General features: G+C 44.4%; 1 long non-coding RNA gene across 2 annotated transcripts in view; it reads left to right on the top strand.

Annotated features, from left to right (window-relative positions):
- The first annotated feature begins 18 nt into the window (after positions 1–18).
- Positions 19–16,751, top strand: part of LOC130148952 (uncharacterized) — a 44,132-nt gene continuing 27,399 nt past the window's right edge. For both annotated transcript variants that reach the window (XR_008821717.1, XR_008821716.1), the window contains exons 1-3: positions 19–135; positions 2,548–2,661; positions 15,873–16,060. This is a non-coding gene — a long non-coding RNA (uncharacterized LOC130148952). The remainder of the gene's footprint in view (positions 136–2,547; positions 2,662–15,872; positions 16,061–16,751) is intronic.

The raw sequence follows: 16,751 nt of genomic DNA, 5'->3' as shown, positions 1-16,751 counted from the left end.
GGCGGGCTGCGGGGCCGTGATGGCGGGAGGGGTGGCTGAGGCAGGGCCGCACTGCTGCAAGGGCCTCCCGCACGCAGGCTGCTTCTAGGGCGTTTGTCGATTTGTAGGCGGCGGTGGAAGATGTGTTAGGCTGGGGTAAGATGTAGGCGCTATGGAGCGGGGTGTCGTGGCCCTGGGCCTTGTAAACAGTGTGGAGCCTGTGCTGGTTCCTGCAGAGAGTAAGGCCTCAGAGCCCTTGAGCTTCTGGGGACGTCACCGTCCCTGGGACTGCTTTCCCGCCACAGTGGCAGCTGCTGAGGTTCTTGCCCATGTGGCATGGGGATTTGAGGTGGTAAATCCTCCCAGAGCAGCTTGCTGTGTTCGCGCAAATGCGTGATGTTGTGTATGTTTGAGGTTCAAAGCTCAGTGTGAGAAATTAGTAGTTCTTTGAAGAAAACAATTTAATTTACACGAGAAACTGGGGAAAGGAGTGTAACAATTTTTTGAGGTTGCTGGTGAGGCTGTAGCACTGTCTGGTTGAGAACTTGGCACCTTCTTGATTGCAGAGCCTGGACCCTACTTGGAGATCTCCCTGGCAGTGGTGTTTCCAGGAAAGCTTTTCAAATCTGGGATTTTACAGAATGTGACCTAATACATACTAACAGGAGCTTTATTTAACAAAAAAATCTATATCAAAATCTTTGCACTGTGTGTAGAAGTACCCTGAGGTGCCTAGATGGAAGTGCTAAGTGCAGGGTGCTGTTTGTAAGCAGAGCTCTGTGTCATTGCTGGGCACAGCTGTAGGCAGGATGCAAGGAGAAGCTGGTAGTGTCTAGGCCTGATCCTGAAAGCACTGCTGGGTTTTGTCCTCACAGCTCCAAAAACTTTGGTTGAGGTGTGAAGATGGGGCTCCAGATGACATACTTTACCAACAAATGCACCAGACTGCAGATTTGTATATGACTTTAACATCCTGCAATTGCACCTCTGAATTACTGTTTAAAAGTGATGAACACTGGAGAAAGTAAATGCCCTTGTTGATTGAAGTGTGTAACTTTCTCTGTGCTAGAGCGCCTCACCATGTAGGGGTAGGATATACTCTTAAAAGGCAGTGTTCTGTAGCCAGAGGGGGAGAACACAGTAGAAAATCTGAAACGTGTGGTTTTTCATAGATGTTGTTGCTCTTCCGGTTACAGGAGGTGCTGAAATAAATATTAAGGCACCTAATCAATTCTGAATCCATGGGGATTGTCCACAAAGACAATGATCTGTTCAAAGGCCTGGAATAACCGTTCCACTGCCTGATAGCTTTCCCACAAACCCATTTGGACATGTTTTACTAGTGGAGTAGACTCTCGAGGGAAGGAGTGAAAGTCATCTGTGAAGTCTGTTACAGTTAGGTTGTGCAAAGCGCTGGGGAGCATGCAGTGTGCAACAGCCCTGCTGCTCCTTCACAGCGGACTAATTGTGACCCAGTGTGACTTTCCACTTGGCCCCATATGTGGTATTCTGTGCAGTGATACTGAGCTTAGAGCAGCATGTATACCAGGAGATCCCACTTCAAAGTCCAGCACATGCTTGCTTTCATGTGATAAGCTATTGTTTTCTACATAGTGGGAGAGAATCTACCATCAGGCAGACAAGAAAAACCTTTTTGTGTACTCTTGCTATGCAGATAAAAGCCTTTTGGAACTTGTTGGCATTCTAAACGTAAGGGTGTCAGTGCTAGGGAAAACAGGATGGTAGCTCCTAAGTCCTCTTTCACTCACCTGCTGATGGCTGTTGTGAATATCCTGCTTCAAGGTGAAACCCAAAATTAGGTCCCAGCAAATCTTTCAGGCTCTGGGCACTTAATTCCTGCACGGAATGGGAAAAAAAACACCCTGATGAAAGAACTGGGTAACAGTCACACAAAATTATGTGGAGTTGCTCACTCAATAGTTACATGATAGAGACTTTGAAGCTGTAGAGCAAGGCTTGGCTCATGTTAGCTGTTCCCAGACAAAGTGCAAGTGGGATAGTGTAAAAACCTGGCGCTGCTCTATGCAGAGATGGTGGTGTCTCCAAGGCAGAGCTAGTAGCAGTGCTCGGTTTTGCTGTGTATTGTGTTCATTTCTTCTGGATAAAGGCCTATGAATGTATTGCGTAGGAAATTTTAATCCTTCTGAAGCCCAGTACAGCATGTTGTTACCGAGAACAAACTATGGCATTGCTGATAACTCTGTACAGACTTTCAGCACAATACCTTAAATTTGGCATTGAAGCAAACAAGATCTTGCATGGAGGATTGTTCTATGAATTTCCCAAGATTTATGTCAATCCAGTTTCTCATTCCTCTTTGGATGTCACAGGCAATTGCTAGGAAGAGAACAAAAACCACAGGTTTATTGACAAGGCAGTGTTACAATCTAAGACAACCTATGTCCTTTCAGGTGAGCCACGATGATGGTAATGAAAGGCACAAGAAGTAGGGCGCTGGTCCTGTGGGTGTTGACTGTTTCAGATTATTTGAGGTATTAAGAGACTATATTGGAGGCAATTTTAACTCTAGGAAATATCCCCATGCAGTGCAGGCAGGACCCACAGACAGAACCAGCTCTAAGGAGACTTTAAATCAAGTCTGGACCTGCTCTGTTCTTGCTCAGTGAAGTCAGTTCCAGCCATGTGGACAGCTGAGTGAAGGTAGGAACCCATGACTGATATTTTTTAGCCTGGAAACAAACTCTGCGATCGCTCTCTATCCTTGGGCTTTAGAATTATTCTACTTGTTTGGTACTGTTACCTGTTGAATGTGATTGTTGGCTCAGGTAGGTTTTAATGTAGCTGTTATATATGTCGATTTTGTTGGAAGGTGAAAGAGTCTTGTAAACGATATTGAATCCTTTCACTCTGGGAAATAAAAGAGTACGTTTTCAGAAAGAATCGACATTTTTTTGGAGTTTTAAGGAAGTCAACCCATTGTTTCCAACCTTCTGTGTGGCCTGGGTGGTGCCTGGGGCTGTCACATCTCTTAATTGGACTTCACAGAAGGGGCTCATGAATAGTTCCATTTTTATGAACAGAAAAACATTTTAGAATATATGGGACTTACTCATGGCTTTCCAACAGTGACAAGCAAATTAAGCAACCTGGAACATCTCTGTGCAATTCCTGCCTAGTGGTTCTGTGTTTGGTTTCAGCTAATAAGTAGAACAGTAAGGGAGTCAGAGCTCAATCCTTTTGCCTTAGAAATCCAAAACGTGGAGCTCTCAGCTGAAACATGAGCTTTTAACTGCAGTGCTGTCATAACCCTAAGAGTAATGGTAAACTCACATTGCTTGATAGGAATCACAAGAGATGTTGGTCCCCAGCCATCCCAGATAGGTTTTGTTCATGCCAGGCAGCAATAAGGGCAGCTGCCGCTGGAACCACGTTGCCCATCTTTCACTGCAAAAATTTTGGAGTTCAGGCCTTAGCTTTAGTAGCACCGACTTCAGTATTGTGTCTCTAACCAGAATGCTGGGTAATGAGGTCAGATTTACCTGTGGTATAAAGAAGAGCAAACCCATCAGTATGGCTTGAGCTTCTGGATAAGCATTTACATCAGAGGAGGCTATTAAGGGAATACATGCAGCATTATTGTAACAAAGTTAAATATTTTAGTTGCCTGTCCCCATCTAGGGTGTTAAGTCTGTTTTCTTGGTTACTAGCTTGCCCTTTACTGAGATCTCTGCTTATAAAGTTGTCTAATATTTACCACACCTCCTCTGCTTTTCAGCTCTGTTACATGTAGAGAGCTGCTGTTATACTCGGAGCAGCACAATGTGAGCTGTGCAGTGACGGCAGTTAACCATGGCATAGACCTTCCCCCAGCACAGTGATGTGGGAGTTGGAGAATATATGTTAGGACTGACCTGGCAAGCGTATGCGTTAAACTGGCTCATGTATCTGTCCACTGTGTTATAGGATCCGCACTCAAGTATTGCCAGGATTGAGAGTGTATCTTCCAGGCTGGTCAGTGTTGAGTTAACAGTCAGCTGTGCCATCTCTTCTGGGGTATCAAGATCAGGAACTTTGAACTAAGAAGAAAAATGTGTAAGTGTTGTCCAAAGACAACATTTACTGTTGTGCCAAGGCTGTGGATGTAAAGCAAAGTCTTCTGTGAGTCAGGGAGAGAGAATGACAGAATGTTTTTGTGGTACCACAGATGTTTGTGGGCAGTACTCCCTGAGAAGGAGACCAGAAATAGACTATACCAGGGCAGATCTGCATTTTCTTATGGAACAGTGAGTTGGGAATAGTCTGGTGCCATGGAGGATGAGAGTAAAAAACCCTTCAGTTTTGTGTAAAGAGCCTTCTAGGGGAAAATGTCAGGTATTCTCCTGGAAATGGGCCGTTACGTATCAGCAGGAGGTCTTGCCTGTGAAGTGTTTAGCTAGTTAATTAGTTTTAAGTATAGTCTATAACTTTTAAGCTTTAAGGAGAATCTAATAAAACTGCCTGAAAACCTGTCGTTGGTTAACATTTGTTGATTTGAGATTTGCCAAGGAATATTCTTTCAGATCTTCACCTTCCACTGTCTCTTCTGTGCAGCATCCATCTACAATACCCCTTTCTCTCCCACCTCATCGCTTCCACTTCCTTTTTGCTCCCACCTTTCCCTGCTCTGTCTTGACCATTTTCTTACTGCTGCCTTTTCCACACTAATCCCTTTGGCGGGGATGAGTTGGCTGAGAGCATTTGTAAGATATTACCTACCCAGGTCTTTAAGACCCTAAATAAAATTGCCAAATAACGATTATCAGGTGAAAGGGCTTTAGGTTGGCTTGTAATTAGTGCTTAGGTCAATTGTTTGTAAAATTGAATGTGTGCTGAGTCTGTATCTCGCTCTACCTGTCATACTAGATGGTAAGTTTCTGTTTCAGGGATTCCGACCCCTTGTGTTAGCCCAGACAGTACTGTCAGCTCTCTGGGAATTTAAATATTTTATATCTATATATATTAAATAAATTTTATAAATATATAAAAATAAAAAGCAACTGGAAGCTGAGTTGTGTAATGCTGGTGTAAGTAACTAACTTAGCAAGATAAAGCTGTGGGACATTGCCAGACTGCATGTGTTTGCGTGCAGGTGTTTACCCAGTTAAAAGGCAATCTTGTTCTGAAATGTGATTCTGTGGAGGTGGAATTGAAGTAACTTCACTATGTTTCCTTTCTCCTCATATAAAATGGTTTATTTTACTGAGGCGGGGAAAGGTGCTTTTTTCTAGTTGCTCTGAAAAATTCACACCTAAAGACTTTCAGGACTGTATTTGAGAGGAAAGCAGTCATTACTAAAAAGTTAGTGCACACCATGCTGAGGAGGTTAGACGCATCAAGGCTCTCCACAAAACCTGGTGTTTCAAACCCTGATGGGTTTCAGATCATGTGTTCTGATATAGCATTGTTTCTCACAGAGTGAGGTGGATCCTAAGGGAATAGGAAAAGACATCAAAGCAATGGTAGGCTCTGTAGTCTGCAAGTCTTTTTGAGGCATTGTTTGTACCCCAGGAGTTATCTCAAAGTGGCTTTGAAAGAAGTCTCTTGTTTGCTACAGTGTGTTTGAAGAGAGGGAGAGGTCACTTTCTCTGATGAAAATGAAGGATGTGTAATGTGGCAGCATTGGCCAGGGAACTTATGAAGCAGAGTGAATGTCTGCAAGACGCACACATCAGCATTTCTCCTTCCAGAGTTTCAGCTGCAGAATGAATGGGGAAATTGGATTGAGCTGCTGTGGTGCAGTTGGCAAATGTGCACACAGACAAGCTGTATTAGTCAAGATTCTGCTAGAAGTTGCTTGGGTGCTGTGGATGTGGTAGGCTAAGACATCTGGTTATAGAACAGCATGTTTGGCTTTTGACTTAACTTCAAGTAGGGGAATTGTGAATGCTGATAACGTTGGTGTTTAAGATTTAATCTAAGTGTTGGAATGGGAAGTTTATCAATATAACTCCCTTACACAGAGCTCTGTGTGTTTGCCTGGTATACGGTAACAGGGTGTGTTTTCAGTATCTCTGTAAGGAGTTAGCCAACTGGTTCACGTTTTGAGATTACAGAATTTTGGTTTAGTTTAACCAGTAGCAGCTGGTATATTTGTACCACTACCTAGTTCATCAGTTTAGTTTAAGTACTGTCAATAAGATTGTCTGAAACAATATGAAACATACCAAGTGGTTTGTTGAACATTACTTTTATTGGTGATTGGATAGGTAGTGTTACACATTCTTTAAACAAAATCAGCATTTTAACAAATACTAGCACTGGCTTACAGAATGTATAAAGTTAAAACATTAAGGCATGTTTTATAACTGCAGGATTATTTTTTTTAGAATTTCATATGAAGAGAAAAATCTGTTTTCCACATGAAAGCAGAATTGAATTATTTAATTACTGCAATTTCTGTCTTTGCTGTGAAACCAATATTATAATAATATTTAGATACATCCCAACCAAATGCTAGTCTAGCAGGATTCAGTTCCTGTTGGTCTTAACTGCTGTTGCCCTTTGTTACATTTTTTCTTAATGCATCATTTACATTGTTGTAGTTACAGCTTGGTATCATCATGTAGGTAGCTTGAAAGATCAATTCACTGTGTCATCAGGGTGTGCAACCCATTGCTACTGATTAGACTAAACTCAGAATACTAGAATGTATCTGGTATTTTAGTAGACCTGAGCAAATAATTTCTACTATTTTTGAAGGCTAAGTGTAATTTGAAGAGTCATTGTCTGGAGGAATTAGGAAAGGCAATACCCACATGAGAACTTTACTGTGACCTCTAAGCCAGTTTGATTTTAAAGATGATTTAAAAGAAATTCTCCTCACGGCTCATAGCAGAATATGCCTCTATTTCAGACATATTCCAAGCTCTTACCATTGGTTCTGATAACCAGTGATAATTAATAGCTTTCATCAAAGAGAGGCTGTGAAGAGGAGGCAAGCAGCTGGAATGCGTATTTCAATCCCTAATGCTACATGTGGGTCATATGTAAGTAATCTCTCCCACGTAAACACAGGCCTGATGCCTGCTTTAAGAGATGCAGCCATTGTGTGAGGAATCACCTCCATCTTGCCCTTACTGATTATTGTAAATGTAAAATGCAAAGCCCAGGAGGCTATCTGTTTTGCTTGGAAGCTGCTGCTAATTTTACTGTTGTTCAGTGCATACACTAGTAAAACTTACTCCAGCAATGTCTGGGTAAAAGGTTTGAAGTTCATTTAGTTTCGCTACTGAACAGATCTCTCCCAGATTCTTTTGCAACCAGTCTTTGGTCCCAGTTGTTCCATCCTGGCATGCTGATCCTGTAACAAAAACAGATCCAAAGAGTTAACATACACTGGAGGGGGCATCTAGGCATCCTTCGTGTGAATGATTAAGTATCTGCCAACAGAAGGATGGCTAATCTTCCTATTGCAAGTGCAGGGTCTGATCTTCTGCTCTCAGATTCACTTCCAGACTGGGAAAATGGTTATGGCAACTGGAAATCCTATTCATTCTATAATATCACGCCTCATCACGTCAGTATTCCCTGTAGCTTCAAAGGGAGAAGTGATTGCCCTTCACAGGGTTGTAATGAACAGTAGAAGTGACTGAATCTCAGTGTGGGGAAGATGTGTGATTGTTAGGCGTAAAAATCTTCAATGTTTGGAATACAAAAGGTACTCCGTACAAATACTAGTGCTTTACTGGCAATTTAGGTGTAGGCACCTTACCTGAGTCTGTGAACTGGGCTGTCAAATAGACCTTCTGAAACTCATACACATCATGTTTCTTCCTTGCTGACAATCCTGGGTAGACCCCATCAACTGCTGCAATGCTGGGGAACAAACCATATAATAGTTGATTTCCATGTGGGTAAAACAACAGAGATGAGTGGAGTGAAATGAGGAGAACTCGATGCTAACAAACCAAAGGCAGCAGATGCTAGTAGTTGTTCTGTAGCACGTGGGTAATCACTTTTGTTTTCTGCCGGGCCATATAATTTATGGTGTGCTTTAGAATAAGGATTGATATTTGATAAAGAAAATGCCATCATTAGAGCAGAGTCATGGACTGATTTTGCTTGTACCCAATAATAAACACGGATGTAAAAAGCAGCTCTTGCTTGATCAGTAAGTAGCAATGCAAGAGTGACTGCCCTTGTAGCAACACTAAGCTAAAGCAGCCACAGCCCTGCAGGCAGGCACTGCACTTACAAAGCTTGGTAGTATGGGCACGGCATGCTGAGGGGCAGCAGCTCCAGCACTGTTGCGTTCACGTGGGGGAGCAGAATGTGCAGTCTGTGCAGCCATGTAGCTGTGTCTTCCAGGGACATGTCAGTAATTTGTGGGAAGATGATCTCAGCTGACATCATCAGCATAGTTTCTCGAACTTTAGTGCTTCCTAGGAAGTCAGAGCTCTGAGAAAGGAAGAAGAAATTGAAGCAGGTGATGAGCAGAGCTGTTAGAAAGCCTTGAATATTGAAGCTATGCAGAAAAAGTGGTGAAGGAAAAACTGGCAAAATAACTACAATTACTCTTCTTTGCTGCTCTCCTCCCCTTCCTTCCTCTCCTGTTTAACAATAAAAGTGGGAAATACGACCTGACTCTGTCCTTGTTGAGGATTTGACCTTGGCAATTCAGGTTTTCTTTTGTCAGCAGAGTTGGACAGCAAAGCAAGCCAGGTGCTTGAATTTCCTTTCCCTTACACTCCCACAGCCACTACTTTTGTTATGGCAGTCAGCAGTGGTCGCATTGTATGAAGTGGAGCTGGGGTAAGCTCAGGCTTCTCAGCTTGGCTTGCTGTTAACTTGTACAAATAGCCTTAGCGCAGCAGGGCCAGGGCAAGCAGTGGTCTTGCTCACTCATACACAAATGTTTTAATGGATGTTAGCGATACTAGGGGCATGGTCCAGAACCTTTCATAAGTCATTATCCACCACAGATCAGCAGTAGAGAAGCCCTTGCTGTTTACATCCTGGCTGTAGGTTTGAGTGGTGAATGTGCTTCCCAAACATGGCCTCTGAAGAGGAACTAGTTACACTGGTTTATGCACAGAGGTTAAGCCAGGGTAAGGTCTGGACTGAGATCAAGATCATACTGGAGCAGGATGAAATCCTTTCTGGCTTGTCTTCCAGGTTTACTTTATATCTGGCCATGAGAGTCACAGAGTTGGAAGCCTGAAAGTTCACCTGTGACCTGTTCTGCTCCCCAGGGCTCAGTTATTGTGGATGCTTGGGCTACTTACCTTCAGGGCAAAAGTGCTGAAGTCCTCTAGGAAGGCACTGAGGTATTGGAGAGGCTCCTTCTTGTGCCCAATTGCCTCCAGGACCATCTGGATGGCTGAGGGGCTGTAGATGGTCTTGCTCTGAACAGTCAGCTGGGCCAGTGCCTCAGCTGAGAGAAGGTCTAGGGAGTCTTGCTGGAGAAGCCAGAGCACAGAGTGAGGCCTGGAAACCAAGCCACAGCATTCTCCCCCATGTCACCTCTCTCAGCCCACCTGAGCTTTGACATATAAGGAACATTTAACTTCTCTCAGTTTCAGACAAGCAGTGCACAGTACTGAGATTACATTTAATAATAGTTGTTCTCGGCTGCTAGACAGGTGATTTGTGAGAATATTCTTAGCAGACCATCTGTAATTTAGTATTTGCTCTTCCTGTGTCTTTTGCTCTTTCTTTTGCTCTTTCTTTTTGCTTTTATTTCCTTTCTATTGCTCTTACTGTGTCCAAACAGTACCAGACACTGCTGTTTGGAGCTTGTCATTGAAATCTTGTCTTCCTATGGAATTTATATTCTGCTGATAAGATGGTTATCTCCTAGAGCCAGTGCTTTTGACACCGTTTTAGCATTAAAACTTAACAAGAATAAACTTAATGAGGAAAAAAAAAGGAAGCACATAGGAGAAAATTAACAACACATAACTGATTAAGTTGAACTATGTTCCTGTCAGCTTGTTTCACGGCTAACAATAAAATGCTAGATATTTTGTATCTAGCCCTTACCCCATGGAAGTTGCTTTTCAGTGTTGCAAAATCAGAGTATGATCCAAAAGCAGTGAATAAACCAAAATACCGTAGCAGCCATTCTCTGTCTGCTGCAGTGCCCTGTGTGCAGGCAGAGCCTACAAAAGGAACAGCAAAGCTCAGAAGATACATAACTTCTTTAACTGAATCGCTGAGGTGTGTAATACTGTGAGTCCCCACTGACAATGAAATATATGTTATAGTTCATGTTACAAGCTCCCTGTGGGGATCCAAGCACTACCAGAGAGGAGATGGGGGAATAATTTAGCCTTTGAGCATACTGGGCTGGCCAGATTCCTGCCCTGTCAGCAGTTCTAGTTTTGTTCTTGATGCAGCTTCTGTTTCTTCACCTCAGCTCTCAGCTGTCTGAGAAGGGTTTCAGTCCTCTAAAGAGGATGGTGGGATCTTTCTCTGGCTGCTGTGAGCTGAAGGGCTAAGCAGAAGCCTGAGGAGTGAGAGAGGACTCATTAGGTATTAGCAGGCGATTCAGCTTATTTGTCTGCTGGGGAAGCAGCTTATCCAAAGGTAGAGCCACTTCTCTGTCTATTGACTTCAGGGGACGCTAAAGGCCTAGTATTGGTTAGGCACTTAACTGTCAGGTTGCTAAAATGATAAAATGACTCTTGCCCACAGAAAGAACAGGTCTGTATGTCACCTGAAATCAAAGATGTTTTATGAGGTGGCTGAATTTTTCTGCCTTTCTGTGTTCCTGAATACCTGGACATGAGCAGGCCCAGACATTTGTTACCTGAGTTCTGCAGATGGAAGTGAAGAACTCTCTTAATGAAGGAGTAGATGTGCTCTGGATTCTCATAGGCCCCTTGGGCTTTGTGTTCGTCCAGGATCTTCACTCTGCAGGACACGAGTAGGCCAGGTAAGCCAGCTGCAACTAAGCAATCCACAGCCAGTGGGGCAGGACCTGCAGAGCCCTCTGCCACTGAGTGGAGAGGTGTTAGGGCTGCATTCAGGAGATGTTTCCATTCCCTTGATGCCAGGGAACAGACACGTTAATCAAGAGCGTGACCAGAACTGCTTCTTCAGGAGATCAGGCTCTTTGGTTGCTTTTACGTGGATTTGCAGGTGTATTGGAGTGAAGCGGTCTCTGCTTAGAGTCTCCTCTTTGTGGCCTGAAATGTGAAACTGCAGTGGCAGCCAAGTAAGATCATAATGATATTTACCAAATGTGTATCTCAGGTTTGGTACTGGTTGTTTGGGGTGGTGAAAGCTGCTCTCCTCACCCCAGTAGTTAGGCTCCCATCTTTACAGGCAAACAAAGAACTAAGAAGAATGTCACTGAAATGATAGTGGACTTGATACCTACATGGCTGCAAGAGATTCGCATGTCATGTCACTGGGTAAGAAGCCGAGACTCTGTGCATTGAGGCTGCTCAGGAAGAGGCCAAGCTTTCCTCCAAACCAGGCAAAATAGTCTTCAGTAGAGAAGAGCTCAAATGCTGTGCTTAAGTGACAGAAGATCTGCCCCAGGATAAATCGTTTCACGTCACCATGAGGAAGCAGAGATAGATTACGCTTCAACCAAAAGAAAAAGATATCATTAAAAGTGTGCAATGCAGTTTAATATTAAAGGTGGAACTGGTAAAAAGGAGTCAAACAGAGGGCCAAGCAGTTCTGAGATAACCTTACTGGAGATGTATCTTGAGACAAGATGAAGTAATTTAATTTGCTGCTGTTTGTGCAGTTTTGGTGGCTTGTCTGCTCGATGTGGGACTGCAGTGAGTGTGAGTCCAGGGCTTGCCCCTTCCGGGGCAGTTAAGGGTGTGGATACACAAACTGCTGGTGTAGCCTGCTCTGTCTCCAGCACATGGCCTGTGGGTACAGCCTCCTGGGGGATCCTCTGAGGATGCTCATGGCTATAGGTAGTAAAAGACCCAGGGCTTTTACTGTTTGATTAAGGAGACCATAATGCAATGCCTACACAATGACTCCTTTGTTCTTTCCCTGAGACTTGTTAGGCTTTGTGACAACACTGGAATTCAAACCGGGTTAAAGAGTGGCAGTATTGTAGAGAATCTGTATCCCTCCCAGGATGGGACCCAGGGTAATTAAGGGTTGTGGCCTCTTCCTACCCTGGAACCTCAGCTTCCACATCAGCGTGCACTTCATGTGTAAGCTGCTTTATTCCAGTCTCTTGAACAAGAGGTAAAGTTGCTACCTGCTTTGCAGCTGCATTGAATGCATCCATGAAATCCCCAATGGTGTGAGAGCTCAGAGAGCTGAAGACCTTGACTGCTTTGTCCATGTCACGCAGGACATCGCTAGCCAGCGTGTAAGCTGCCAGTTGCTCTGGGCTGAGCCCTGCCACAGCATCATCCTGTGAAATCAAATGTTAAAATATTGGCCTTGCCTTATGACAGCAAGTATTCACTAGCTGTGAAAGGCTGCCAGGCAGGATTTGGGTAAGTAAGAGTTACTTACAACGCTGAAATCTGCATTCATGTCGGTCAGGTCTTTGTATGTAGCCAAGGAGCTGAAGGAGCCCAGATTTGTTTGTAGCCAGCCCAAGCTTCCCCGGGTGTTCTCAACACATGGGCTACCTTTTAAACAAAGTGTAATTCAAGGGTGATATAAGCAGGGGTTCAGTCCCCCGGTTCTTCTGTGAGAATAATATGACTGTACCCAGAATGTCTGGGTGCCTAAATCCCTCTGTGATATCGGCAGCACTGAAGTGGCTAATGCCCAACATGTACCTTTAGACCTGTAAGCAGCTGGTAAGGAAATGGCATTCCCATACCTTTTGGCAAAGATCTAGGGATCAGAATGTGAATTTGTGGACATTCTCAGATATTATGGTAATGGAAGCTGGGGAGGTGCCAACCAGCTCCCAGCTGGTGAGCTGCCACTGTGGTGAGGGGCAACGATTAACACCAGGGCTTGTCCTTGCCTCAGGGAAGAACACAGCTGCTCCTGCAGACACTCTGTGCTCCTTCTCTCCTTGCTATAGAGCAAAAAGCAGTTGACATCTTCCAATTTTAACTGGATTGTCTTCTTCATGAGTAAATGCCCAGCATCCTGTAACTCTGTATGTTACTGCTTCTGACAGAGACACAGGGAAGTTACAGGAGGGAGGGTGTGTGGGACACCTTCAGCATACCTCCTTGAGAGGTCTTGGCAGACAGGTAGCTTTTTGCAAAGCTGTAAACATCCTGGTGGGTAGCGAGGGACATCTGTGGAAAACTGCTTTCTAAGCCGCTCATTCTGTGAGAGAAGGGAAAGCAGGAGGTTCATTGTAGCAGTAAAGCCTTGGTTTCGGTGACTGAAGTCACCAAAAGTTTGTAACATGGTTGCACATGAGAACTGTGCAGTCTATGGCCTGTTTTCTCAGTGGTAACCCAACTTCTTTCTTTAGACAAATTTGAATTGTTAAATAAGATTGTTATGCCAGAACACTTGGAATAGTTGGATAGAGATGACACAGCCCTGGTCAGAAACTGGAGCTGTGAGAGAATGGATCTATTGGGAATGAAAACAGGAAGGAAGTGTGAGCCTGGGATTTTAAGAGCCACGATACAATTTTGTTTCTGTATTCAGACAGGATCAAGTAGAGAATTCCTATTGTCCTTACTATGTGCAAAAGCTGAAGTGAAAAGCAAGGTTGAAGTGAATGCAGGCAATGGAGTACTCACATAATTTGGTATATTCTACAGGGTATGTTCCTTGGGATAGCTGCAAGGGCAGAGGCATTTATGCTGCCCAGCCACAAACTGAGCTTGTTCTGGAACCAGTCCTTGTACTGGGAGACACTGAAAGTAGGGAACTGGTCTTGGAGTCTGCGAAAGATTGCACTGAACATGGCGTCTCGAACTTGGACATTTGCCAGGGATGGTAAGCCTTGCTGCAAAACAAAGTGGGTAAGAACACAAATCAGCTGTGAGCAGGTGTTTCCCAGCTCTTGCTGTAGCAAGCGTGTGGGTCTGTGTGTAATAAAGCATTTGACAGGGGGCCCAGCTCTGGGAAGATATTCTCTAGGTCCACATGGCCTGAAGCCTGGTAGTTTGTGCTGGACATTGTTCCCCCAATTCACTGTGATCTAAAACAAGATCCCCATGAGCAGCTGTGTTTCCCTGCAAATCCAGAGCAAGGGTCAGTATCTCACCTGAGAAGCAGTGGCCACAAACTCTGCAACAAAGGCAGAGATGTCCAGAGCTGGCCTGCTGTCCAGGGAGACCAGGAGGGTTTCAACCATGCTGGTATCATCCAGGACTCCAGGGTCAAAAAATACGTGGGCGAGCTGGGTATCCGTGAGATTGTCTCTCACATTGAACTGCAAAACAAATGGGACGTGATCAGCAAGCAGTACGATTTTGCTAACAGGTGGAGACCTAAGCCATAGAGTTGGCTGGATTCCCCACATTGGGAAGAGCTCTGCTATGGCTGAAGCAATGTCTGTTTACTGAATTAGATCAGCTAGGAGCATGCTTAGCCTTGTGCATGCAAGGAGCTGTAGCAGAGCAGGATGCTAAACCTGAGCAAAGGCAAAGCACTTGGGTCTGAGTCAGAAAACAAACTAACCCCACGGAAATCTGTCATTAATCTGGTGAAATCTTCATAATGAGCATTGGCTGCAAATGCCCCCAAGTTCTTTTCCAGCCAGTCCAGGCTTGTTTCCTGTCCCAAAGCACATGCAGAACCTGCAGCACAGGAGAACAGGTTTGCTAGAATGCACAGGAATGCTGAAAACCCATTTTAGATTTTGGCTCATTTTACCTGTCATGGTGTGTTGGCTTTCAAGGAAGGTCACAAAAGCACTACAGATGCCTTGCTGATTCATGGGCAACAGGGATGGGTATGCCTGGCTCAAGAAGGACACACTGTGGATGGAAATCACATGGGAAAGATTTAATTCTTCCTTTCTAGCTAGTGCCATGTTGCTATAGATGGCAGAGATGTGACTCCAGAGTAAACAGTTTTACAAAATGAAAGGAAGAGGAAGAGAAAGCTTAGTTGTTATGAAATGGCACGTTGCTTTGTTTCTTGCTGGCTGTGCTCTGTATGTGAAAGACTGGGCTACCAAGGGTCTTTGAGAGATGTGTGCCCCAGGGCAGGATTAGCTCCGTGCAGATATTTATCTAGGTTGTTGTCAGAAGTCCTTAGAGACTCTGATAGTACGGCCTCCCCTAGTGATCTCTTTGCGTGCTTCATGGATCTTAACCCCCCCGAACAGCTCGTGAAATGGGTAATTAGCTTCACTCCCTGTATTGCCAAATTAATTTCAGAGTGCTTTCTGAAGAGTCAATATAAACTGCTAGATCTGAAGCACTTGCTATAGATACAGAAGTCCTGTACAGATGCAAAAAGCAGAGCTGTGTCGTGCCAGCCCATGAGAATAAAGTTGTGCCAGAAAAGGGAAATACAGGACCAGACTGGAAATGTCTGTTCTGAGCCCAGCCCTGCTGTTTGTTTTCCTGTGTTTTTCCTGGGTCAAAGCAGGACTGCTGTTGGCAGTGTGGTCTTCCCTGCTTTGCGTCGCCCAGACGTGACTGTCTGTGCAGTTTCCCTCCAGTGCTGCCCTTTGGAGTTTATTTCTCAGCTTAACATATTTCATTAACAGGGATATTTCCTCTTCCTGATATTTTTTCATCTTACTGCTCCTAGTTGCACTATTTTACAAACAGGTAAAATCTATTTGATAGAAATTACAAATGACTTTGTACTGTATTAGAAAATGGGTTTATTTGCTTTTGCACAGTTTTACTTAAAGGAACAAAGATCTGACCCTGGCTGTTTTATTTACTTGATGGAGCATTTTTGTAAATGATACTCTCTTGCACATATGTTCTTTAGCACAGTGCTGCCCTGGCAATTCTTTGCTCTTTCCTGACAACCTCCTTTTTTTTTTGTTTTGCACACAGTAAAGAGGATGCTTCCCTGGTGTACTTACAGAGCTCTGAAACTGTCACAACCAGAAATGTGGGACAGGAGGAGTTTGGTGTCCTCCTTGTCCGCACTTGGCAGTAGCAGAGTGAGTCTTGCAAGGAAACGAGTCCATTCAGCAGGGCTGAAAGCTGGAAATTCTGCCTCGATGTCTCCTGCGAACTGGGTGAGCATCTTTTTCCTCACATTGTTGTTCTTTATAGTGGTTATTGCCAGCTGAAAGAGAGGTAATGAACATCAGTGAGAAGGCAGGATTTTTAATTTTTTAGGGACCCTAGTGCAAAGCCACAGGGACTAGGCATTGTAGAAAAAGACCCAGGGCGAGTCCCATTGAAGGGAAGATGCATCTTAGGGATATCCTGTGAACCTGCCATGTAGGCAGCCAACACCAAGGGGTAGCTGTCAGTCTCAGCAGGTGTCCCTGAGTGAGGCAGGGACACCACCACTGCAGGGTCACTGAAGGCACTGTCTGCATGCTTGTGACTACTCAAGGACAGGGAGGTGCATGTCTCAGGTGAGGAGTGGCTACAAGGATCAGCCTCCTCCACAGAGCACAGATCACAAGGTTCAGTAGCTATGCTTGGTACAACACAGCATTGCCATAAGCATGCGCTTGAGTATCAGCCAGCCATTAAGCCTCGGGCACTGGTGTTTGAGCACTTTGGGCCAAACACCCATGATGAGAGGTGGTATGTGATGTGCTTTGTTGCAATTCTTCATACTTCGAGATAAAGGCTCAGAAACCATCTTTGATGGTGTCTTTCAGATTCTGGATAGCTGAAGTCCATGCTGCACTGGGTTTATGCTGGACTTGCAGTGTTAATACCCTACCTGGGCTGCCTCTCTGTTGAACTGGT

The sequence above is a fragment of the Falco biarmicus genome, chromosome 4 (genome assembly GCF_023638135.1).
Source record: "Falco biarmicus isolate bFalBia1 chromosome 4, bFalBia1.pri, whole genome shotgun sequence".
Taxonomy (NCBI): domain Eukaryota; kingdom Metazoa; phylum Chordata; class Aves; order Falconiformes; family Falconidae; genus Falco; species Falco biarmicus.
Note: the sequence above shows the minus strand (reverse complement) of the source record. Positions and strands in the feature narration are given on the sequence as shown.